Below are 27,974 nucleotides of genomic sequence, written 5' to 3'. Positions count from 1 at the left end.
ATGGCTGGGGAGCTGCATGGCCTTGGTTGTTGCGTGCACCAGCCCCTCATGTTAATCCACCCAGAGGAGGAGGCACTGGAGTCAGTGTGGGTGAGATCAGAGGTGTGGCAGACACGCTGGAATCTGTGCTCGGTTGGGGGTGGGGGGTGTGACGTCTGCAGGCAGGCTCCCCTGTGGGTGCTGGTCTCCAGTGTTCACTCCCTGCTAGACAAACTGGATTGCCTTTATCCGTGGCTCACGCTGCAGGCTCATTCTTGCGGTAACTTGGCTCCAGGGCAACATCTCATGCACCATCAATCTGCAGGCCGTGGCACTCAGGGACTTGTGCTAATATTATTTCTGTGACTGTATGTGCTATCATAACTAAATGTGAACACAAAAATACAACTGCAGATGCTGTGGATCAAAGAATACGTACACGATGCTGGAAGAACTCAGCAGGTCAGGCAGCATCCATGAGAAAACAGTAGCCAACGTTTCGGGCCGAGACCCTTCATCATCTTTTCTCATGGATGCTGCCTGACCTGCTGAGTTCTTCCAGAGTTGTGCACGTATAACTAAATGTGATGTGTGTGATTGTATGTATTGTGTTTTGTATGTTTGCTCCGGAGGAACGCTGTTTCATTTAGCTGTGTATGGTTGAATAACAATTAAACTTGAACTTGAACTGAAATGGTTAGATCTCATTGCTGCTGGTGTGACTTTGCCATGTTACCCATTGGTGGTTCTATCTTAACTGTTGCTTTGCTCAATGTTTCATCATACTGAGGTCATCCAAAACTCATCAACCAACACATAAGGACTTACACTGGAACTCAGCTAAACAAAACCATGATTTTATTTTTTTTAATCCTTATTTTCCAATATTTTCATGATCTCATCCCATCACAATCTCAGCAATTTCCTTTCGTTCCATGAGCCTCTAAGACTTTTATACATCCCCAATTCTGCCCTTAATCATCTCAAAATTGAAACACCAAAAAATTAACTTGTGTAACAAACGTTTTCCAAATATCTCCTAGAGTCAAAGTTAATTGTTTCTTAATAATGTTTATTATGTTAATTGAGTCATATAAATGCATGTTATTATTTTCATTGTGGGTCAGTGAATTAAAAATGAATGCCAATATAAGGCAAAGCAAAATAAGTGTGCAGAGAAACGTACCAAGTAAGTGAAGTGTTTTATTTGCTCCTGGACTTTGTTATTGTCATTTCGGGTGTTCAGATTAACGACTAAATCTTCACCAGGATTTAGATCTGATTTTGAAATGCCGATGTGCATGTAGTTTGCTGAACCATCTTGAGTCAAGTACAGCTCTGCAGTCATCCATGCAGATGCCTGTCAATTGCTGGGAGTATTGGGAAACACCGTTAAAACCTGTAAGGAGAACGATAAAAGGGAGAAGTAAATTCCATCTGTTAAGCACATATTGATCCTCTGCCAATTTCAAAAAGAAATTGCAGTGACTTTTCGTTTTAAGTGAGATAAATTTCTTAATTCATATGCAAGATCATCAGCTGGTGGGCAGAAGAACAATTTGCAACCCTTGACATTCCTGTCCCAATTGTAGTTGCTGAAACTTTTACAGTGGGTGGGGATAATTTTGGAACCTGTTTAGCGGTCCTTCATTTATAACTAGATGTGGTGGGTTCACAGAACTTCAAAACATTGGAATCTGCTTGGCTCTGTCGATTGTCAGCTATTTTTGCTGTTTACCACAAATGAGGATGCTGTCCTGAAGACTTCAACATATACATACTCACATATTGTAGCTTCACTAAGAGCAAGTTCTTAACTGTTCCTGAGGTGCCCTTCTGCACATTACATTGTACCAAGGTTAGTCCCCTGGCTTGATATCGTGGGGTATGCCAAACCAAGAAGTTACAGATTGTGGTCGTGCGTATTTTTGTTACTGAAAATGGTCCACAGTGCCTCACAGATATACAATTTTGAATTCCAAATATATTGTTACAAACATCAAATAGAGAATAAAATGTAAATGGTTCCTTTATTGTTCTATGTATGGGAACTCATGTACATCGGAAATGTGTATAATAGTGTCAGGTAAGCAACTCATTCAATTACTTGCTAGCTTGAAATAATTATGGTCTTTTAAATTATTGTGAAGATTGGCTAATAAGTTTCATGGCAGTTTGCTTTGTCTGAAGAGAAAACCAGTAGAAGATGTAACAAGGATTTTCTAAAACAGACAAAATTTAACAGAGTAAGAAGTACCAGGGAGAAATGTCAATAAACAAAGAACAGAGGTGAAACATGGTTAGTGGAAGATCCTGTCGAGTATAGTTGTTATGATCTGGAATGTACTGCTTGCAAGGGAGGTGGAAGCTGATTCAACAGTAACTTTCCAAAGGGAATTGGATAAATATTTGAAGGAACATAATCTAGAAGGGGTGCAGAGAAAAGGGAGTGTTAATAAAGAACCAGTTCAAGCACAAGAGGAAAAAGGCCTGCATTTTGTTATCTCATTCTATGAAGCTTATTTCTTACTTTGATATGTAAGTCCACTGGCTCTCCAGGTGTATTTATTGTCAACTTAGCAATTCCATCAGCATGAGCTTTTGAACTGACATCAGTACCGTCCACCTCCACAGGAACTTTACAGGCAGGATTAGTCACATAGACCTTCAGTAACACAGAACAGGAGGATGATTTTAGCAAAGAGGTATCATGAATTTATGAAAAGGGAAGAGAGTGAGATGAAGAAAATGGAAACAACTTTATCATCATGTCAAGGGGCATCCCAGGCTTGTAATACTTGGATGTTTTGGTGAACAAGATTGTACATGGGACGACAACTATTTTTATGCCGGTTTTTTCTGCTTCTACAAGGTCACTGACTGTAATGGAAAGAGAAATAAAAAACAGATTAGGAATAATATATGAGACTTTTTACACAATAGTGTAAATATACCAAGGAATTATGCTCTGGGCTTGCTAAAATTGCAACATCGGCAGAAAAAAATATATTTTTTAATTTGCTTATGGAAGTTTTTACAGAATAATGCCTAGATTCAACAGGGAGCACATTGCATATAATGCAGAGTCTGTGCCCAAAACATTAACCATCCCTTTACCTCCATTAATACCCACCAATGAATTCTTCCACTGATTTATGTGTTTGTTATTAACTTAAAACTTACTTACAAATAAAGTATTGAATTTAAATTATTACTTAATATAAGATAATTTTGCTACAATAAAGGTACAGACCCATTTGGAAATTTTCTTTCAAGTAAAGATTCAAGAGAAACAAGGACATTTTGATAGCTGGGGAGTTTAGTTCAAGAGGGCACAGCCTCAGGGTACAAGAACGCCCATCTAGAACAGAGATGAGGAGTAATTTCTTCAGCCAAAGGGTAGTGAATCTGTGGAATTCATTGCCTCAGAGGGCTGTGGAGGTCAAGTCATTGGGTACATTTAAAGTGGAGGTTGATAGGTTCTTGATCAGTCAGAGTGCCAAATATTGGGGAGAAGGCAGGAGAATGGTGTTGAGAAGGATCATAGTAAGTCAGCCATGACAGAATGACAGAACAGACTCAACAGATAAATTCTGCTCCCATGTCTTATGATCTTATGGTCTTGTATAAACATCAGCATCTAACAGCTTTTTTGATTGGGTCACTGAGAAAAAGTTGTGGAGTCATACAGAATGGAAACAGGCCATTCAGCCGAACTGGTCCATGCTATGAGAAGGTGGTTAAATAAACAAGCTACATAAAAGGGAGTAATAATAACCATTCAAAAATGATTTGCATGTTGAAACTTGTCAAAATAAAGGCAGTGTGTTCTTAGTTTATTGCATAAGGAGGGAATTTATCTTTTGATATCTCGTTATGAATGACAGCTAAGAGCCTCCACAAGAGGCTATACTGTACTTCCTGCAGTGCACATTTTGACATAATAATGGACCTTTAGGCATGTCATGCCTTCATTAATTGCGAGCAGCCTATACTTCAGGGCAAATTCCAGGAGGGCCCAGTTTTATGAGCCTGCAGTTTTCATACCTCAAGACAGCAGAGCGTGTGACCTCGGAAGTTGAACAAATTAATGATTTAATTTTGTAATTCAAGTAAATACTTTCAATCGTATCTGTTTCCAAGACAAGGGAGAACATTGAAAGTTCTCTTCTGAACTGTTCCAATAAGTAAAATCGTCTTGGAGTCTACACTTGTGGATATGGACAGTTTCATGGGTTAAAGTTGTGATGTCCTGGTTAAGATTTTTACTGTTATGTTGTCGGTATAGTATTTCACTTTAGCAGTTCTGTAAGAGCAATCTGTTCTGCTTTCAGCTTGTTTGGGTTTGAGCAGAGATAAGGGACTTTGTTGTTCAACTTCGAAATCAGGAGGGTGGAATTGAGAGAAGGCTCCAGAGATTGCTGGGTGGGGAGTTTTTGTGAGGGGCATTGATGTGAGTCCGGGTCTTTTTTTGGCAGAAGCTGAGAGCAGACGGGAGTGAAGATGGCTGAGGAGGCCGTCCCTGTTGCACGAGGTGCTTTGTGCAGATGAATGGCTTCAAGGAGGAAGGACCCATGGGAGAGCCCGTTTGATCGAGGTGGATTTTGAATGACGTTCGGAAGGTGTAGTGTGTACATTGAAAGTAATGGCTTCTGGAAGATTTGAGCTCCACTGTACACATGTGACTGTTTAAGTACTGTATAATGGGACCTCTTTGTCTTTTCCTTTCCTTTAATAACTGGTTGCTTAAGTCAACATTCTTAAATATGCTTCTTTATAATTGTACGCTGTGTACGATCTGTTATTTCTTGCTGATGGGCAATTGCTGGAGGCAGTAAATCACACAGCATTCACACAAACCGGGGTTTGGGTGAGTGAGACATCCCAGCCTCACAGATCTGGTGGGACCAAAGTCGTACACACCGAGACGTAAAGAGCCCGAGAAAGGTGGGTTTCTCACTGCGGAGTCCAGTGGCTGTTAGAGTGGGGCTAACGAGCTGCATTTCCAGAGACGCCCAGTAAAAAGGGGTTCCACAATTAATGTGAGATGGACCTTAAACTGCTGCGATGCAAATACTCATAAGCAATACAAATGAAAGTAGGCATGTGTACCACTCACTCATTTAAATTTGACTAATCCTTTGCTTATCTGGATTATTCTGACTAGCTTAAGCAGTTATTATGAGGGGAGGCTCGACCATATTATACAATGCCAAAGATTGAAGAGTCAAAATTGGTTAATGTCATTTCCAGTACAGAAGTGTATAGGAAAATTAAATAAATATTACTCTGGATCCAAGGCAGTGCAAAAAAAGCACAATAAGATAAAGAACACAATAATTTTTTTAAAAACACAATGTATATAAATACATAAGTGGTTAGATACACAGGTTATTAGAGTATTAAAATGACATTAAGCACAGGAGTGTCTGCACATGCGGTGGTTTTGACAAGAAACGATAAAGTTGTAGTGGTGGGTTTGTGGGTGGAGATGTTGATCTGCCTTACTGATCGGGGAAGGTAACTGTCTGATGGTCCTGGTGTGAATGTTACATAAGGTTCTCCCTGATGGGATGGGACAAACAGTCCATGAGCAGGGTGGTGAGAACCTTCATAATGTTACTGGACCTTTTCTGTGTTTATGTCCTCGATGGCCGGTAGCTTGGTGCCGGTGATGCATTGGGCAGTTTTGACTACCCGTTGTAGAGTCCTTTTGTCCACCAGAGTGCAGCTTCCATCCCATTCAGTGATGCAGGGCGTTAGAATGCTCTCCAGTCTGCAGCTATAGAAGGACACGAGTACAGATGTGCACAGTTCAGCTCTCTTCAATCTCCCGAAAGAGAGGAGTTGGTGAGTTTTCCTGATTGTGTACAATGTGTTCTCAGACCATGTGCAAGATGCGTACTCCCAGGAGTTTGAAACATTGACGTGCCACTGATGTAGAGAGGGGTGTGAGTGGAGTGAGCTCTCCTGAAGTCAATAGCTATGTCCTTTGTCTTGCTGACATTGAGGAAAAGCTTATTTGTCTTTCACGTCTTCTCTGTAAGCCACCTCATCATTGTTGGTGATGAGCCCCACCGTTGTTGTGTCATGGCCAGATTGAGAATGGGATTACTGGGGTGTTTGGCTCTGGTGTCATGTGTGAGCAGAGTATAGTGCACTGGGCTCAGCACACAGCCCTGGCAGGCACCCGTGTTGAGGACGACGGGTAGGCAGGAGCAGTTGTGCATCCTGACTATCTGAGGTCTGTGACTTAAGAAGTCCAACACCCAGTTGGACAGTGGTGTACTTAGACCAAGGGGTAGGAGTTTGTTCACCAAGGTCTAATAGTTAATACATATTTCACCAGGGATAGAATGAAAAATTAGGACAAGATCTTCAATGCACTTCAAACAGTATATAAGCATTGTTTCAATTTTCTTTCAAATGCATTAAGAGAAACAGTCACCTGTATGTGTAATAACACTTGCAGTAACATAGATTGAACTCCAACCAGTGAGTTAATGTCTTCATAACTGTCAGTCAACTGGTCCCTTGTCAGTTTAGCCACTCCGTGGCCATTTATAATCCGCAAGTACTGGGTGTAGAGAGTTTTTGATACTGCATCTGATTTTCTGTGGCAATGCTAATGATAAACTTTTATAAGAAAATGTACCAGCTGCCAGCTGTATATCTGCCTCTTATATTGATTCACCATTTATCATTCACATCCACGCTCTCTTAGCATACATTTCCCTTTTCCCAGTGCAGTTATTTTTCACTATATCTTTTCATATAATATGGTATTTTTATATAAAATCAGAAACAACTGAAGAATCCATCACAGAAAAAACTATGTAAAATTAAAACTTCTGAATATTACTTAAACTTTATAAATTTTGTACCAGTGAAACTATGTCGGTAATGCATTTTATAAAGGCCGGTGAACTATTTTATTTTGAGAAGGTAACAATTGAAATCCAGTTATAGGTCAAGACCAGACATATTAGCTTGTGTAATATTGGAAGTTTGTCAGTGATGTTACTGAGTGTCTCACAGATACTGGGGTGGGTGAGTGGGGAGGGGAGGGTGTAAGTTAGGAGGGGAAAGAGGCAGAGGCAGCCATCAGTCCCTGGAGTGGTGACATTATTTACTTCTATTACTAATTTACATTTTATTTATAATAGAAACTGAAGGAGATTGAATTTGTGTAAAGATTTTTGAATAAATAAAAATACCTAACTTTGTAAAGCAAAGAAGGCTAGACCAATTTTCTGACCTGAGGCAACAGCGACACAAGTTTAAAATGCCCCGGTGTTGCCGTTCCCACCCAGATAAAGAGAGTAATTGGCTTCAGAAATGGTAATTATTACTTTTTATTTTGTTGTTAATCCTAATGAGTTAATTTTTAATGTTTGAAATTGTTTATTAAATGCAAAATAATTAATGTATTTAACTTTCCAAGCCTTTCTTTATGTGTCCCAGGTTTTACTGAGTAGTTGCGAACTCGAAGACATATACGGATATTCAATTGCCCTAATCATACCAACAGCTATAAACAAGCATTGTTCACAACAGTGCATTTCTTCCAGTCTGGCGACAATCTATTTGGTGTTCAGGACTTGGTTTTGTCTGCACTTGTGAAATCAAATGCAGACCAGGTAGTCTCTTTGCAGAACTCCTACATTCGCAGCTATATTTTATTACAAGTTTGTGGAGATTGGTATCTCACCAAAGACTCAACAAATTTCTACAGATGCACTGTGGAGAGCATTCTAACTGGCTGCATCACACTCTGGTATGGAGGGGCCACTTCACAGCATCAGAAAAGGCTATAGAAAGTTGTAAACTCAGCCAGCTCCATCATGGGCACAAGTTTGCCCAGCACTGAGCATACCTATAAAAGGCTATGCCTCAAAAAGGCGGCATCCATCATTAAGGAACCCCCATCACCCAGGATACACCCACTTCTTATTGCTACCATCGAGGAGAAAGTACAGGAATCTGAAGACACACACTGAACGTTCAGGAACAGCTTCTCCCCCACTGCCATCAGGTTTCTGAATGAATGATGAACCCATGTACACTATGTCACTATTTTTTAGGTTCTACTTTTGCATGACTTAATTTAATTTTATAAGAACATAAGACCCATAAGATATAGGAGTAGAATTAGGCCAGTTGGCCCATTGAGTCTGCTATGCCATTTCTTCCTGACTGACCAAATTTTCCTCTCAGCCCCAGTCTCCTGCCTTCTCCCAGTATCCCTTCATGCCCTGACCAGTCAAGAATATATCAATCTCTGACTTAAATGTACATAAAGAATTGGCCTCCATGGCTGCCTGTGGCAAAGAATTCCACATAATCACCACTCTTCGGCTAAAGAAATTCCTCCTCATCTCCATTTTAAAAGTTCACCCCTCTATTCCAAGGCTGTGTCCTCTGGTCTTAGACTCTCTCACTTTAGGAAACAACCACCCTACATTCACACTATCAAGGCTTTTCACCATTGAATAGGTTCCAACGAGATCACCCCTCATTCTTCAGAATTCAAATGAATACAAGCCCAGAACCATCAAACGCTCTTTATATGCTGAAGTGATTTTCGTGAATCTCCTTTGAACCCTGTCCAATTTCAGTACATCCTTTCTAATATAAGGGGCCCAAACCTGCTCACGATACTCCATTTGAGGCCTCGCCAGTGCTTTATAAAGTCTCAACATTACATCCTTGCTTTTATATTCTAAATGAATGCTAATATTGCATTTGCCTTCCTCACCACAGACTCAACCTGCAAATTAAACTTTAGGGAATCCTGCACAAGGACTCTCAAGTCCCTTTGCTCCTCAGTTTTTGTGTTTTCTTTCTACTTACGAAATAGTCAACCCTTTCATTTCTTCTACCAAAATGCATGACCATATACTTCCCGACACTCTCAACTTCCTCAAACCCACCTGCCCCTCCACCTATCTTCATATCATCCGCAAAACCATCAACTCCATCATCCAAATCATTGAGAAATAGTGTAAAAAGAATTGGTCCCATCACAGATCCCTGTGGAATTCCACTCATCACCGGTAGCGAGCCAGGAAAGGTTCCCTTTATTCCCCCTCTTTGCCTTCTGCCTATAAGCCACTGCTGTATCCATGCTAGAATCTTCCCTGTAATATTGTGGGCTCGTAGCTTGTTAAGCAGACTAATGTGTGGCACCTTGTCAAAGGCCTTCTGAAAATCCAAGTACACAACATCAACCAAATCTACTTTGTCTATCCTGTTTGTTATTTCTTCAAAGAATTCCAACAGTTTTGTCAGGCAAGATCTTCCCTTGAAAAACCATGCTGACTATGGCCTATTTTATCTTGTGCCTTCAAGAACCCTGAGACCTCATCCTTAATAATTGACTGCAACGTCTTCCCAAACAGTGAGGCCAGACTAACTGGCCTATAGTTTCCGTTCTTCTCCCTTTCCCTTTTCTTGAAGAGTGGAGTGACATTTGCAATTTTCCAGTCTTCCGGAACCATTCCAGAATCTAGTGATTCTTGAGAGATCATTACTAATGCCTCCATGATCTCTTTAGCCACCTCTTTCAGAACCCTGGGGTGTACATCATCAGGTCCTGATGATTTATCTGCCATCAGACCTTTCAGTTTCCCAAGAATCTTCTCTATAGTAATGGTAACTTCGCACACTTCATGACCCCTGACACCTGGAACTTCCACCATACTACTATTGTCTTCTACAGTGAAGACTGATGCAAAATACTCATTCAGTTTGTCCCCCATTACTACCCCTCCAGCAGCAATGTTTTCCAGTGATCCAATATTTGCTGTTGCCTGTCTTTTACATTTTATGTATCTGAAGAAACTTTTGGTATCTACTTCAATATTATTGGCTAGCTTACTTTTGTGTTCCATCTTTACCTTCTTAATGATTTTCTTAGTTGCCTTCAGTTGGTTTTTAAAAGCTTCCTAATCCTCTAACTTACCACTAATTTTTGTTTTATTATACTATATGCCCTCTCTTTGGCTTTTATGTTGGCTTTGACTTCTCTTGTTAGCCATGGTTGTGTCATCTTTCCTTTCAAATACCTCTTCTCCTTTGGGATATATATATCCTGCACTTTCCAAATTGCTTCCAGAAATTCCAGCCATTGGTGGTCTGCCATCATCCCTGCCAGTGTTCTTTCCAAAATAATTCTGGCCAACTCCTCTCTCATGCCTCTGTAATTTCCTTTACTCCACTGTAATATTGATACATCTGACTTCAGCTTTTCCTTCTCAAATTTCAGGGTGAATTCAATCATATTATGATCACCCTCCCCTAAGTGCTCCTTTACCTTAAAATCTCTAATCACTTCTGGTTCATTGCACAACACTTAATCCAGAATAGATGATCCTCTAGTGGGTTCAACCAAGAGCTGCTCTAAAAGGCCATTTCACAGGTACTCTACTAATTCCCCCTCCTGTAATCCAGCACCATCCTGATTTTCTCAATCTGTCTACATATTGAAGTCTCCCATGCCTATTGTAACATTGCCCTTTTGGCATTCATTTTCTATCTCCCATTGTAATTTGTAGGCCTCTTTTAACCTCCTTCTAATGCTTTGATTTCATTTTTTTACCAACAGAGCAATGCCATCCTCTCTTACCTTCCTGCTTGTCCTTTCAATACAATGTGTATCCTTGGATATTAAGCTCCCAGCTATAATCTTTCACCCATGATTCAGTGGTGCCTACAACATCATACCTACCTATCTGCAGCTGTATTGCAAGTTCATCTACCTTATTCCATATACTGCACACATTCAAATGTAACACCTTCAGTCCTGTAAGCACCCTTCTGATTTTGTCTGCTGTTTATTTTGCAACTCATCCTATTGACTGCAATTTTGGCCTATCAGCAGCCTCTCCTCAGTACACATTGTCTCTGTTTGTAAACCAGCCTCATCTTCAGCACTGTCATCCACCTTTCCTACGATATTTCTTGCATTGAAATACAGGCAGCTCAGAACACTAGTCCCATCATACTCAACCTTTTTGATTCCTCATTTTGTCTGAGGTCTTAACAATATTTGCCTCCACAAAATCTCCACTAACTGTTCTCAGGCCCTGGTTAGCATCCCCTTGCAACTCCAGCTTAAATCCCACCATGCAGCATTAACAAACCTTCCCGCTACGATATTAGTCCCCTTCTAGTTCAGGTGCAGCCCGTCCTTTCTGTACAGGTCCCACCTTCCTGGAAAAGAGCCCGATGATCCATAAATCTGATGCCCTCCTGTGGTGAACTACATATACCTGTCTGGACTGCTCCTGTGGCTCCTCCCACAGACCCCTGTATAAAGCCGATTGAGGCCTGGGTCCGGCCTCATTTCTCCAGGATGTAGTGTTGTTCATTCTTCCAGTCAATAAAAGCCGATATCTCGCTTCTTACGTCTCAGAGTGAGTTATTGATGGTGCATCACCTCCCTCCTACACCAACTCTTTATCCATGTATTAAACCGCATAATCTTCCTAGTTCTAGCCTCTAGCACGTGGCATGGGTAGCAATACTGAGCTCACAATGCTGGAGGTCCTGCCCTTTAACTTCATGCCTAACTCCCTGAACTCCCTTTGCAGAACCTCATCACTCGTCCGACCCATGCTATGTGGACCACGACTTCTGGCTGTTCACCCTCTCACTTCAGAATGCTGAGGACTTGATCTGAGATATCCCAGACCCTGGCACCCAGGAGACAACATACCATCTGGGAATCTCTTTCGCACCCTGTCCATTCCCCTGACTACCAAATCCCCTATCACTACAGCATGCCCCTTCCCCCACCTTCCCTTCTGAGTCACAAAGGCAGACTCAGTGCCAGAGACTCAACCACTGTGACTTTTCTCCGTTAGGTCAACCCCCCCGACAGTATCCAAACTGGGGGGAATGACATTAGTGTTGGTGATGCAAAAAGTCTAAATAAACTCATCAAAATGGCTGGATCCGTCCTTGGCTACAACCTGGACTCTTGAGTTTGTGGTGGAGAGGAGGTCACTAAACAAACTGTTATCCATTTTGGACAATCTGGCACATCCTCTCCGTGACCTACTGAATAAACAGCGGAGCACCCTTCAAACAGGCTCATTCAGCTCCACTGTCACAAGGATTGTTACAGAAAATCTTTCCTACCAAATGCAATAAGCATATACAACAGGTAAATTATTATTCTATACTTTATTTTAGTTAATATTATTATTATAATATTTATTATTATTGCTAAGTGTGTTTTTAAATGTTGCTATTCTAACAAAATAATTTTCCATTCAGGTCAATAAACTGCTTATTAATATTATTGTTATTACTTACCTGTTGTTAAGGGGATGGTCACAGGGTACTCTGCACTGGCTCCTTAACCTCTTTCCCCTTTATGACTGTCACCCAGTTTCCTGTATCCTACACCTTGGGTGTAACTACTCCTCTATATGTCCTACCTATCACCCCCTCAGTCTCCCAAATGATCTTGCGCTCATCCAGTTCCAGCTCCAACACCTTAACACAGTTTGTTAGAAGGTGCAACTGGATGCTCTTCTTGCAGTTGTAGTCGTCAGGGACACTGGAGGTCTCCCTGCCTTCCCACATCCCAAGAGGAGAATTTCACTATCCTGCCTGGCATTTCTACCATCCTAGCTGAGCAGAGATAAAGATGAGAAGGGAAAAAACTTAGACTTTTTTTCCCTTTGCTCTCTCTGGGTGAAGCCTCTCTTCGATAAAACCTCAAAAAATTAAAGCCTCGAGATCATCACTCGATCTATGTCCACTCCGGCAATGGTTGCTGTAGTTACCATTTCTTTAATGTGCTCTTAGTAATCAATCCCAAACACAACTGTTTGCTGGTCAAAGCTCTTCTTCACTGCCCTGACCCGCTGTTGCCTTCTTATTCTTGGGCAATGTAGTCCCCTCCTCTCCAAACTTCCGATGTCTGGATTAGCCCCTGGACAATTTCTCTGCTGCCTTTTATAGAAATTTGTAGTTTTTATTATATATTGCAATATACTTCTGTTGCAAGTCAACAAGTTTCACAACATAAGCCTATGATATTAAACGTGATTCTGATTTTGATTTATTCCATAAAGGCAATGCAGAGCTTCAAGTTGCCTATAATTGTGATTCTGCATCCCCCTGTACCTGTCCGTGGTCTCTATTATTCTGAAGCCTGACATAAGTCTGAGGCTCTATACCTCAATTTCATGTTTGTACATCACACCATTTGGGACTCAAATTCAAATTTGACATCTTCAGGTAACCCATGTTTTCTGTTTGGTTCAAAATGGCTGACTCTGGTGCAAGATTCTCCAACTGTAATATTAACCCAGTCTTTCTCCCTACCAGAAAATTATGTGTTGGGCATTTACTTCTGCTTTTCGTCTTCACAGCTTTAGCCTTCATTTCACAACTTCAGTTAATTTATTTAGCACCTCCCTCTCTCATTAGTCAAACAATCAGATGGTATCATCTGTGCAAAAGTGGCCCCACTTTTTGTGCTGTCTTTTGCTCCCTCACCCTCTCACTAGCTTATAATTAACTTGGTTTCTCACTTTGCCAGTTCCAACAACATATCTTCAAATTGAATTAACTCTGTTCCTTTATCCACAATTGCACCCTGACTTACTGGGTGTTTCCAGCAATTTCTGATCCTATTTAAGATAATCTGCCACCTGTAGTTTTTTTCTCTCTTTTTCAAGGAAACGGAGAGAATAGACTGAGTTGTTCTAAGTTACAAGGTGCTAAGATTGGTTTTGGTATGAGTGGCTTAGCTATGGCACCTGACAGGGTGAAGGATGGACTCTGCCACTTTCAGAAGGGTATGATTAAGTAGCTAATTGGAGACAATATACACTTAGATACACTTCTTGTATCCCCAAACCATTGCTCAAGTAAGGCAGAAAAGAGAAGGCAAATGATGTGAACTGGATTTCGCTTCCTAACAGTGGTACAGATTGATTGGACCAAACAAACTCATTCTGCATTGTAGAAATGTAAACTAACACTGATCAATAAACAACTTGGAACCTGCTTGGTGATGCAAAGTCAATGGAAATTTCACTTGGATGAAAAATCCATGCAAAAGAAAGGTCTGCTGAATTCTCAGTGAGAGCTTGTTTTCTTACACAGAGTCTCCTCCTCCTCCTCTCACCCTTGTTGTTCTGTGTCTCAAGGTCAGCACCCGTACACTTCTTGATGACAGAGCCGAATTCTTTGAAAACTCATCTCTACAACTGTCATAGCCAAAAAGCACAGCACAGAACTGGAACTGAAACAGTAGCGCAAGATTAAAAGCAGCATCTAACTTCTCAATCACACAAGATTACTAATAACTAATACCAAAATAAAATAACCAGTCTTTAGTATTAAACTGACTCCTTGGCGAGAAAGCTGTTCATTTTCTAAGATTATTTATGCTAAGCAATTTTGCTGTGACCTTGGCTCAGCTGGACCAAACAGTAAACTTACCAGGAATATAATAAGCACATGACAAGATTAGAACTTACATAGATTCTGAAAGTTTTGGAATACTTTACAGACCCTACGTACAGGCACTGTTTGAAGTGAATTTGCAATGCTCATTATTTTACCATCTTTTGATATTCCAAACAGAAGGCTCAACTGTCAAATCTTTTCCTTTTTTTTGTAATTTATTTTTTATTGAAGTTCATCAAACAAACATTTCCATAAGATGTATTTCAGACATGATCTTTTCCATAAGTGAATCTGTAAAGAATAAGACTGGGAATAAAAGGCCTCCAAAGCAAATGGTTGACATTTGAAATTGTCACAGCACTAAAATCTTTTCATTCCTATTCCCCGTTCTTTCTTTATAGGCCAAAAAATGATTCTCTGAACAACTTATCCAATTAAATTGTGGTGAATAGTTGACTCTGGAAATTCTCAAAACACAGAAGTAGGCTTTTACCTTTCTAGTACAGAAATCATTCCATTTCCCAGCTTTTCATAACAGCCTATCCAATTTTCTCACAAAAACACCTCTATGTTGCTCTCATATCCACCTCATATCATTTACCCAGGGTTTTAAATCTGTCTCCCAATCCTTGAACTACCCCTTGATAGAAACAGCTTTCATCTCTCTATACCTAATTCAAACTGGTGTTGATTTTGTACCTTTTTGTCATATGTCCTCTCAATCTTCTTTGTCTAAAGGGAATAATGCTTGAAATCTAGAAGCTGAAACATTTCTTTAAGCCAGGGACCACTCAGGAAAATCATTTCATCCGACGTATCATCAGATTACCACATATATTCCCACCAAGGCATGACAGGCAGAACCCAAAACACTATTGCAGTTATTGATGAACCCGTGGTTAATTCAGGTTCCAATTCAATGCCAGCCAACACAAAAATCCACTGCAATTTCCATGTGCCATTTAAATCAATGTGGGAATGAGAGTAGTACTATGTCCAATTTATGACCCAGCTGATCCCACCAACTCTCTCTCAATATTTTCCAAAAATCCCATTTTCGGTTAGAAGGCAATACCAACCTTGCAGTGATAGTAACATCCAATTCTGTGTCAGCAACTGAGAAAAGGGGCTGTTGTGAAGCCAAGGTAACTTCAAAGCTTGGCAACACTGGTAAAGATACAAGTAAAACAATAATATTTACTCCCATGAACAATGCAAATAGCTCTAAAGGACTTAGACAATGAACATTTATATCATTTCTCATCATGTCATCTTCAAAAATCTTTACAACAAATGGATTAATTAGTCTGTGGGATGCAAAAATAACAACCAGTGATTTATTCAGATTCCATTTAAATGTTGCCTTTAATTTAGCAGAACGTCTCAATTTGGATCTCAGTAATCTAATCATATATGCTAAGCCACATAAGGAGTTATTGAGATTAAAGACAAACGCATCTGGGAGATATTCAGTAAATTAGACACCTTTCCCACTATTTCGATTCTGGAGAAAGATCATCATCTGAAATATTTTTTATCTCTCCATAATTGCTGTCTGACCTGCTGAGCATTTCCAGAACTTGCTTTTTATTGCAGATGTCCAGCATCTGTGCTATTTTGCTTTAGAATATATTTAAATAGGTGGTACAAAGGATGTCTTAGAACATTATGTAGAAATGTTTAAAGAAGTAACTTTGGAAATTGGGGTCTTAGCAGGTGAAGGATTGACCAATGATGATGGAACAAAGAGATTCCTGGATATTTAAGAAGCAGGTGTTGGGGAAATGTGGACACCTCAGAGGGGTAGAGATCTAGAGAAAACAATGGAGCTATGGTGGGATAAAACCAAGCCGAGATTTGAAAATAATAACAATTTTAAAGTCTTGTGATTGCATATCCGAATACCATAATAGATAAGAAAGCAGAGGGGTGATGTATGAACGGAATAATGTGAGTTGTGATACAGAGCCTAAAACAAGACAAGCTACAAAGCCTACAGTGATATTAAAAGTCCACTAAAAGAAACTGTTGCTGATTATCATTTCTTCAGTGCCCAAGGCTCAAGATAGGGAAGAAACAGATCTTGAGGCCAAGACCAGGGTCAGGTTGATGGAAGAAGAGAAGGCCTGGTATTGAACATTATGACTTGTGGTGGGTGTCTGGAGAGTTGGGACTGTGCCCAAAAACCAGGACAGTCACTGGAAGGTTGTAGTAAGGTGTGAGTTCAGCAAGACCACCATGTTGGTGGTGACCCCTCTGGCGAGCTGGTTAAGTAGAAATAGTTAAACATGACCTTCTTCAGTTGCGATCGCTGTAAAGGTCTGGGAATTGTTGCAGCAGACTGCTTTAAGGCACCAACATGCATTGTTAAAGAACTGTTGTTGCTCTTGTTCAAATTCCTGCAATGTGAGTGCAGTTATGACTTCAGTCTCATAGATGTGCAGCTGGCTTGAAACCGGCTGGAGGGTGTCATGAGATGGGATATTTACAGAGTTGGGAGGAAAGGACCGACTGGAACATTATGAACTGAATTTCATACAGTACCTTCAAGCAAAATACTTGCTTTAACATTCAATTGTCAAAAGACGTTTAAAGGTGGGAATAATGTATCACACAAAAACATTCTGCTCTGGGTTTCTTATCAGCTATAACCTTTCTATCAGAGGAAACTATACTTTCACTTTTAGTTTCAATCACTACGTTTAAGTACAATGTTTAATTTCCCTCAGCATATTCCTTCACTTCAAATCGAGTTGTGAAACTTGTGTTGGGGGCATCTTCGTAATGTGCAAAAATCTTGCATATTCCAATACTGAAAAATACATCTGATGAGTTACTTAGCAGTATTAAATCACTGAATTATATAATATTTATATCAGGTTTTGAATAATTGTGGTTCATAAATCAACTATTACTAAAAATATTTTCTCCTTTAACTTCTATAGAATGAATAATCCTTGGGTCTTGCTTACATCCACATAAAACACCAATGTATAAGATAGTAATTCTATAATAAATTCTCCATTATAAAAATAAATATTGCAGATTACTTAGGGACAATTGTTGATGGATATCTCTCTCCTCACTACCGTACCCAATTACCATGGGATATTCTAAATGTCACAAACAAATTGGATTATAACACAAATTGGAAACCTATCGAGGTTATTGGACACATTAACTTTTGTTTGCAAGTTGAAACTCAGTTTTAGAAATTAGGCACAGTCTATCTTAGCTGAGAACGTCAGACTACTTTTGCCTGAAATACACAGGAAATGGTCCAAAGTCAAAAGGCCTTTGGAAAAATAAATTAATTATTGGGATCGAGTTCATTGTGAAGTCTAGGAGTGGAATAGGCAAAAAGAAATCAAGCACAGGATGATCTTTTGCTTCCTTGTCAAGCCCTTTAGGCACTTGTGCCTTATCTAATTTGATTTGAACTAAAAATCTAAAGTCAGGTAAGAATTAGAAATGGGCCAAACCAGGGAAGGATATTTAAATAATAGCCAAAAGGTTTTTGTTACTGATGTTAGCAGTTTAATCCAGATTTATTACATAAATTACATTTAACTGTGGTAAGATATGAACTCAGGTTTCTGTACTTTTAGTCCCAAATGTGGATTACTTGTCCTAAAATTCCAACGTCTAGGGAATAAGTAAATATATTCTTTCATTACACTAGTGTTAGGGGAGCCAGCATCGGATACCCATCCACAACACTGCTAACTTGCCCAAAAAGCACAAGAGCTGGAGAGCCTGATCTGCCGTTTATTAAGATTGTAGCAGAACTAATCCTTTTAGTTTGCACTGGACATTGCTATAGGTTAAAATTTGTACAAATCTGAAAAAATATACTGTACAAAATGATTCTGTTTCCGTAGTTCTGAGGTAGAGAATTCTAAAGATTCAATGGCCCTGAGAGAATTTCTTCTCCAATTTCAGTCAGAGGCAATTCCTTATCCTGCAAACATGCCCTCAGTTCAAGATTAATGTGAAACGTGAAATCTCCCAGTATCCATCCTCCTAAAACCCCTCACAATTTGATGCCTCCACCTGCTGCAAGATTCCTGCTGTTTGAGATTTATCTCATATTTCCATCATCTGCAGGTGTATTTTCCACTCCTGCTATTGGGTTCAGTATCTGCAAAGCTCTAAAGTCAAAACAGATTTTAAGCCCTATCTGATATACGTAGGAATAAATGGTACCCACACTATAGAGTGGTTATACTACATCCACCTACTCTTAAAGAAACTAGCTTACTTCCCTGTCCGGTCTCTATGCATGGTCTAGCAGTCAATAGCCAATATTTGAATGGTGGGATTCCCCCTCCCTATCACGAAAGAGATACATCTAGCAAACAAAGTAGTTTAAAAATAGTTTATTTTTAATGATACAAATTTTAGATAAATAGTTCTTAACAGACACTTCACAATCACGGAGGATTTCTGATTTATAAATGATTTCTGAATTACAAAAGATTAATAAAATGCAAAGAATTTCCAAGCACAGGTAACATTCTAATGAACTAAATGAACACATCACCCATATTCTTCTAAAGTACAGGCCAAATATACTCAATTTTTTAAAAATTTAAGACTTTTTTTCTTTAAGGCAAGGAATGACTTAGTGACTATTTTGCTATAGTGCCTTCTGCATCTGGGAAACAAAATTGTAAGCAGTTCCAAGCTATTGTTTACATTTACCTATAAACTTGGCAGCTTATAGAAAGATATAAGCAGCACTGGGAATCTGCTGTAATGTGTAGACCATGTGTTAGCCCATGCCAGCTAGATTCTAAGAAGATGTCAGTGACCCTGGGTCCATAGTCAGAGAATTCTAAAGCTGCTTCAGGCTATGATTACAGGAACTAGAAACATGTAATGTAGACATTAAATTATTAGGTACATAGAGGCTGATGATCAATCAAACTTAACAGAAAGATATAAGAGCAACAAACAGGTAGAAAGTTCAAATTGAAAATGCAGGAAAGTAGTTCGAAGTAAATTTATTATTAATATGCGTATATGCCACCAAAAGATTCATTTTCTTGCAGGCATTTGCAGTAAAGCAGAGAAATACAGAAGAATTAATCCAATGTGCAAAAGGAAATTAAATTGTGCAAATAATCATTAAAGAACCAAATAAGTAAATATATAGATAGATAGATACATTAGTAAATAAAGAAATAAAAAGACAGATAGACAGATAATTCAAACGGAGAACATGAGCTGCAGACCCCTTGAAAGTGAGTCCATAGGGTGTGGAATCGTCGAGTGTTGAAGTGAGTCAAGGCATCCAGGCTGGTTCAGGAATCTGATGGTTGCAGGTAACAACTATTGCTGAACCTGGTGGTCTGGGATGTGAGGCTGGTGTGTTTCCTTGGCAGCACTGGGGATAGAGTGTGGCCGGGATGGTGGAGATCCTTGGTGATGGATGCTGCCCTCTTGTGGTAGAGCTCCTTGCCGATGTGCTCAGTGGTGGGGATGGTTTTGCCAGTGAGGAAACAAGTTGGGGTTTAATTCAGCCCGCTGCAATGCGATGGCTCGACATTCTCACCAACGCTGTATTATTATGTGTTGACTGAATGAAGTATTTAATCATAGAAGTAGAAGTACTGCATTGATTTATTTGTTGCGAAATGGGTACTTTTATGAGTTTTATCTAACCCAGCTGAAATCTACCTTCAGAAACCTTGGTGCAAATATCCAGTGCAGATAGCTAGGTTTATATCTGTTCTGCACCAGTGTTTTCACGCATCACCTAGCCACTATTGAGCATTGTTCCTTCAGATTCAGATTCAGTTTATTGTCATTTAGAAACCACAAATGCAATGCGGTTAAAAAATGAGACAACGTTCCCCCAGAATGATATCACAAAAGCATATGACAAAACAGACTACACCAGAAAATCCACGTAACGTTTGGCAATCCCCAATCCAGAGTCCGGAGAGGCTGCTGCGTATTAATATCGCGCTACCGTCTAGCGTGTTCCCCAGAAAGGAGCTCCAAATCCACCAGACAAAAACAAGACCAAAAACTAAAGCTACAAGACCTGCACAAAACCACATAGATACAACAGTGCAAACAATAGCCTAATTGATAAAAAACAGACTACGGGCACAGTAAAAATAGTCCAAGATATTAAAGGGCTGTAAGTTCAAAAGAAATCACCACAGTTTCCACAAGTCCCTAGGGTCCCGACAGACTCGCCATCCCACGCCGGCGGCAGAAGGGAATACCCCCGCTATGGACTTCCAAGGCACCGCCCAACTCAGCCTTACAGACGCAGTGCACAATGGAAGCTCTGTTGAAACCAGCCTCGCAGACACAGCACACACCGAAAGCGACCTGAGACCATCGAACCTCCGAGCCGACGACCATCCCCTCCGGCACAGCTTCTCCGAGCACCATCCTCTGCCGAGCGTATTAAGATGGCCCCGCCAGCGGCCATCGGCAACGCGACCCCAAGGACTTGGGGGCCTGTCCTTCCCAGCAGAGTCCCGGACCTCGCAGTAGCAGCAACAAAGAAGGTCTTCCTGGAATTTCCCGATGTTTCTCCGTGCTTCCACGTCAGTTTTCAATCGATTATGATTGCGCACGGCACTCCACTTCACAAATAACAGATAATCAGTTCCGGAGTGGCCACTGCAAGCTGCGTTGCGCCACCATCTTGGATCACCTTCAGCTGAGTCTATTGGAAGAGAAATAGCAAAAATAAGCCCATTATCAGTTCACCAACTGTAGTGAGTTAAATTGATAAGCTATGGTTCCTTCATTGTAATTTTTCTTTCATTATTATTTTTCTTCCTCTCTCCTAAAGTCTTCACACTAAGGTTCAGTTCCACCAGAATCAAACAGTAGCTCTTGCAAACACTCAGTCTTCAGCAAGGACTGTGTGTTACTCAAAATACACACTGAGGATTAAAGGTCAGGAATCCCCTCTCTCAGCCCTACAACCCTTCGCGATCTGTAAATGTGTCCAATTGGCCTGCTCGACCCAGATTTCAGATGCTCCACAGAGTCCAATGACTCATTGTTATCCCTCCCAAAAAGTCTTTATTTTCAGATGCTCAGGGACTGTAAATGCCACCTTTCATTGTGGAATGGCAGATCAGACTTCATGGGCCAAGTACCCTAAATCTGCAGTGGATATGATCTACATGGATTTTAGTAAGGCATTTGACAAGGTTCCACATGCTAGGCTTATTCAGAAAGTCAGAAGGCATGGGATCCAGGGAAGTTTGGCCAGGTGGATTCAGAATTGGCTTGCCTACAGAAGGCAGAGGGTAATAGTGGAGGGAGTACATTCAGATTAGAGGGTTGTGACTAGTGGTGTCCCACAAGGATCTGTTCTGGGACCTCTACTTTTTGTGATTTTTATCAATGACCTGGATGTGGGGGTAGAAGGGTGGGTTGGCAAGTTTGCAGACAACACAAAGGTTGGTGGTGTTGTAGATAGTGTAGAGGATTGTTGAAGATTGCAGAGAGACATTGATAGGATGCAGAAGTGGGCTGAGAAGTGGCAGATGGAGTTCAACCCAGAGAAGTGTGAGGTGGTACACTTTGGAAGGACAAACTCTAAGGCAGAGTACAAAGTAAATGGCAGGATACTTGGTAGTGTGGAAGAGCAAAGAGATCTGGGGGTACATGTCCACAAATCCCTGAAAGTTGCCTCACAGGTAGATAGGGTAGTTATGAAAGCTTATGGAGTGTTAGCTTTCATAAGTCGAGAGATAGGGTTTAAGAGACGCGATGTAATGATGCAGCTCTATAAAACTCTAGTTAGGCACACTTGGAGTACTGTGTCCTGTTCTGGTTGCCTCACTATAGGAAGGATGTGGAAGCATTGGAAAGGGTACAGAGGAGATTTACCAGGATGCTGCCTGGTTTAGAGAGTATGCATTATGATCAGAGATTAAGGGAGCTAGGGCTTTACTCTCTGGAGAGAAGGAGGATGAGAGGAGACATGATAGATGTGTACAAGATATTAAGAGGAATAGACAGAGTGGACAGCCAGCGCCTCTTCCCCAGAGCACCACGGCTCAGTACAAGAGGACATTGCTTTAAGGTAAGGGGAGGGAAGTTCAAGGGGGATATTAGAGGAAGGTTTTTCACTCAGAGAGTGGTTGGTGTATGGAATGCACTGCCTGAGTCAGTGGTGGAAGCAGATACACTTGTGAAATTTAAGAGACTACTAGACGGGTATATGGAGGAATTTAAGGTGGGGCGTTATATGGGAGGCAGGGTTTGAGAGTTGGCACAACATTGTGGGCTGAAGGGCCTGTAATGTGCTGTACTATTCTATGTTCTATGTTTGTGATATTTATGGAACAAAACATCTTACCACAATTCTAACAATTGGTGGGGCTGTGCTTGGCTTCAGCTCACTGTCCACCAAGAGCAAGCGATAAAGCACTAGAAAAAAAGCACAACACAAAGATTGGTCCGTAATGCAGCTCTTATCATGGAACCACATACGCTTAACATTCAAGGGCATTACCATTATTGATTCCCATGATATCAACGTGCTGGGGATCAGTAATGACCAAACTGGTCACTGCTTGTGTTAAGTGTTGAGGAAAAAGCAAGGAGGGTCTGTCAGGACTTTTCTTCTGGCTTGAGATCATTGGTCAATGAGGCTCTTGGGAAAGGCCAATAAAAGGCAGTTAGGTTTAAGCGAACGGGCCATTGTGTGGGTGGTGAGGGTTAGAGTGTGGAGCTCAAGAGGCCTCAGTGAGCAGAAGCAGAGGCTAGGGTAAGTTCCTTTCTTCTTTCATAATTGTACAGATAGAGCAGGAGGAATACAAGCCAAGACGGTGGAATTTTCCTCATTTGGGATGTGGGAAGACAGGGAGACCTTTAGCATCCCTGATGAAGACCATCCAACTGCAGCTTTTTACAGAACACATTAGGGAACTGGAGGAGGAGCTGGATGTATTCTGAATCATTCAGGAAGCTGAGGGGTACATTGACAGGGGATACAGGTGACTTTCAAGAGGGAGAAGTAGGCTTAGCAGCCAGTACAGGGTAACCCTGTTGTTGCTCCCTTCAATAGCAAAATAACAACTACATCGCCCTTACAATCAGAGATAGTATCAGACCTCAGATAGGGAGGACATCATGGAGGGATTGTCTACTGAGTCAGTGTGGTAGAGGTCCAACACAGGAATGGAGCAATCACTCTGTTGGAAGTATTCTATAGACTTCCTAATTGCATCAACGACACCGAGGAGAGATCAGGAGGCAGATTGTGAAAAGATGTAAAAATAACAGGGTTGTTGTCATGGGTGACTTCAACTTTCCTAATATTGGTTGGCACCACCTCAGTGCAGAAGATTTGGATGTGGTGGAATTTGTTATGTGTGTCTAGGAAGGATTCTAACAGTATGCAGACAGACCAATAGAGAAGGGCCATATTAAACTTGGTACTAGGCAACGAACCTAGTCAGGTGACAGATCACTGACTGGGTGATGATTTTGAGACAGTGACAACTCCCTGACCCTTACCATGGCCTTGGACAGGAACAGGAGCAGATTTTATGAGAAAGTATTTAATTAGGGGAAGGTAAATTAAGGCTATTAGGCAGGAATTTGGGAGCATAAATTGGGAATGGTTTTTCATGTGGAAAACCAGTGGTGTTCCACAGGGATCAGTTCTGGGAACCCTGCTCTTTGTGATTTTTATAAATGACCTGGATGAGGAGGTGGAGGGATCTGTTAGTAGTGTGCAGATGACACTAAGTTTGGTGGTGTTGCGGACAGTGTAGAAAATTGTCAAAGGATACAATGGGACATTGATAGGATATAAGAGGAGGGCTGGCAAATGCAGAAAACTGTGAAGTGATACACCTTGGAAGATCAAACTTGAAGCCGGAGTGCAGGACTAATGGCAGGATTCTTATTAGGGTGGAACACCAGAGAATCTTGGGGTTCACATCCAGGGATTCCTCAAAGTTGCAGCATAAGTTGATAGCATGGCTAAGAATGTGTACAATGTGTTGGCCTTCTTTAGTTGGGAGATTTGAGTTGCAGAGCTGCAAGGTAATGTTGCCAATCTATAAAATTCTGATTAGACCACATGGAGTACTGGAGTATTTGTGTTCAGTTCTGGTTGTTTCATCGTGGGAAGAATGTGGAAGCTATCTCTGCGTAAGACAGTCCGGACATCCCAGGAATTAACCTTGTGAATCTACGCTGCACTTCCTCTACAGCCAGGATGTCCTTCCTTAACCCTGGAGACCAAAACTGTACACAATACTCCAGGTGTGGTCTCACCAGGGCTCTGTACAAATGCAAGAGGATTTCCTTGCTCTTGTACTCAATTCCCTTTGTAATAAAGGCCAACATTCCATTAGCCTTCTTCACTGCCTGCTGCACTTGCTCATTCACCTTCAGTGACTGATGAACAAGGATTCCTAGATCTCTTCGTATTTCTCCCTTACCTAACTTTACACCGTTCAGATAATTTGCCTTCCTGTTCTTACTCCCAAAGTGGATAACCTCACACTTATTCACATTAAACGCCATCTGCCAAGTATCTGCCCACTCACCCAGCCTATCCAAGTCACCCTGAATTCTCCTAACATCCTCATCACTTGTCATACTGCCACCCAGCTTAGTATCATCAGCAAACTTGCTGATGTTATTCTCAATGCCTTCATCCAAATCGTGGACGTAAGTCGTATATCGGTGGTGTGGAGAGGGGAAGGCTTGCAACATGGGCAACTGCCGGTCTCCCATACAACCCTGCCCAGGCCTGCACCCTGGAAACCTTCCAAGGCACAAATCCATGGTCTCGTGAGACTCATCTGTGGCAATCAGTGCCACAGATTCAGGACCCTTTGGCCAAAGAAATTCCTCCTCATCCCTGTACTAAAGGGGTATCCTAGTATTCTGAGGCTGCACTCTTCATCCTCGCCACATCCACTCTATCTAGGCCTTTCAATATTCAATAGGTCCTCCCCCCCCCCCCCCCCACCCCACACTCATCTAAACTCCAGTGAGTACAGGCCCAGAGCCATCGAATACTGCTCATACATTAACCTATTCATTTCCAGGATCGTTCTCTTGAACCTCCTCTGGACCCTCACCAAAATATCCAGACAGGCAATTTAGTGGATGCTGAACCGTGAATATAGTACTGATCTTTTTTGAATAAAATGGCAAAGAAACTCCTTTAAGGAAAGACAACCACATATCCTGGGACCACTTATACCTAAAACAGTCTGTCTAATTACTGTCACACTTCTTTCTGTCGAATTTGCTCTGAAAATTTTCAACGCTGATTTTCTTGCAATGTACTGTCATTACTTTTAAAATCTGTAGTTCTTTAGCTGTTTGAACATTTGAGATAATGCTGATTAAATTGCAAGACTTTCATTCTGGGATGTGTGAACGTAGAGCTGTGTCATTCTCTACTAAAATATACTTTATGGTCTCAATCCTAAGTGCTTCTCTCACAACACTTATACAGCAATGTTACGTGGTTGTGTAGTGAAGGTATTTATAAAACCTTTCAACTATAGTTACCAGTTTGAGTTGTTGTGTAGATTGATTTGTCAGTCTGGAAATAGATCTGTTCTCTTTGGTGTGAAATAAGGATAATACTCTGCAAATTTAAATGTTCTGATATTGCTTTGAAAGATACATACTGACCTCCTCTGGATTCACTTCAGAGTTTTTTTTGCAGGTATCTAACAAAAATTTAAAAAATAATCAAAATCAGGGTGGTCCACCCCACCAGCCTTCGCATCCAACACATAATTTGATGGAACTTCTGCCATTTCCAATGGGAACCCACCACCAAGCACATCTTTCCCTCCCGCCCCACTTTCTGCTTTCCACAGGGATCACTCCCTAGGTGACTGCTTGTCCATTCCACAGATCTCCCTCCTGCCACTTCTCCTCCCAAGTGGAACAACTGCTACACCTGCCCCTACACCAGTCACACAAGATCAGACCAGCACTACACAGGTGTTACACTTTTATACCTGGTATCTGTCAGATGGTGAAAGATTCTTTTTTTGGTTACACCACCAACCTGAACCACAGACCCCAGACTCACGGAGCGATTATTGTGTGAACTAATAGGGCATTCGTTCTTATTCAGCAGCGTTATTTCAGGTAACGCACTGTGAATTTATTGCAGAATTCGTGATCAAATGCATGTTCTCTGATATTACCAATGCCCCCCTTGTCCTTCCAAAAAAGCAGTAAGCCAATCTCTCTTACATGGATCCTGTTCAGTTCCACATCTGGAGAGGGACAACTATCTTTCTCCCTGCAGCTGATGAATGGTATGTGTAGGCCGCTGATTCCTTGGCGTGTTCGTGCATTACCACTAATTCTATCTTGATTCTTAGATGACTGGCTTACAGAGCGCACCTCCTCCACCTACTACCTGGGCGAGCTCATTCACATCGAAGCTTCTGTTTCCATGATTAACCACATGCCCCTGAAGCTCTACATTGTGGCCACACTGAGCTAGGACAGGAACTCTACCCCGAGATACAACATCTTTGATCACCGTGGGTAAGTGCAATTTCGGTTTCTCTAGCAGGTAACATCTCAGTGTGTTCTCATGTCCCTCTTGTTCAGATGCCTTCTGGACAGTGCCGGGGCTGACCATGAGGTGGACAAACTCCACTTTGATCAGGATGCCTTCCGCTTCTTTAGAAATGAGAGTTCCTTGGTAAGAAATTAACTGTGGGTTGTAGATGTTGGCAAAGTTTCACAGAATAAATAACCTTGTTCAACGTCTCCCTCAGATTTTCATCAGTTGTCGTTTGAAAGTTGCTACAGTTGATCAGAGCGATTCCAAGAACAAATTTGCACTTTCCAGAAAAGCAGAATAGGTAAGCTGTATTTCATCACTTCGCTTGTGGCTATCATGGCTCACACAGCTGATCAAGAATGTTTTTTTGTTCAGCTGGTCCCCATTGGATGAAAGCAGCTTCAATGTCTGTGTTTGTTGTCACCTGGGTGACTGCATAGACACAATGGAGGGTGCGTTTGCCTCTGGGGGTCGGGGGAGGCTCTGCCTAAGGCTGGTAAGTCAGTCATTCCTCCTGGATGTGTGAGGTTGCATTGTTTCTTGACCAGTAATTTGGCTTTGCAGGGAAATTCAGTTGATCAAAGTGGGAGGACATTGACCGCTGTGTAGCAACACTAAACCAGGACAAGGATTCCACCCGAGATACATTGTTGATTACTGTGGGGAAGTGTAATTTGGATTTCTCCAACTAATAACACCTCACTGTGACTGTTCCTCATGTCCCTCTTGTTCAGGTGCCTCCTGGACAGTGCGGCCGAGGGCTCCTTTTCCACCTTCGTGTTGGCAGGCGCAGAACGTGAGGTGGACAAACTCCGCTTTGATTTGGATGCCTTCCGCTTCTTCGGAGATGAGGGTTCCCTGGTAAGGAATTAAACGGTGGGTTGTAGATGTTGACGAAGTTTCACGGGATAACCTTGTTCAATGTGTCCCTCAGATCTTCATCAGTTGTCGTTTGAAAGCTGCTGCAGTTGATTGGGACGATTCCATAAACAAAGCTTGCACTTTCTAG

At 41.3% G+C, this 27,974-nt stretch overlaps 1 pseudogene; it reads left to right on the top strand.

Moving 5' to 3' along the window:
* On the top strand, positions 1-27,974 carry LOC140739667 (zona pellucida sperm-binding protein 3-like; annotated as a pseudogene).

This window comes from Hemitrygon akajei, chromosome 16, assembly GCF_048418815.1.
Source record: "Hemitrygon akajei chromosome 16, sHemAka1.3, whole genome shotgun sequence".
NCBI lineage: Eukaryota > Metazoa > Chordata > Chondrichthyes > Myliobatiformes > Dasyatidae > Hemitrygon > Hemitrygon akajei.
This window is presented reverse-complemented; position numbering and strand designations above follow the sequence as displayed.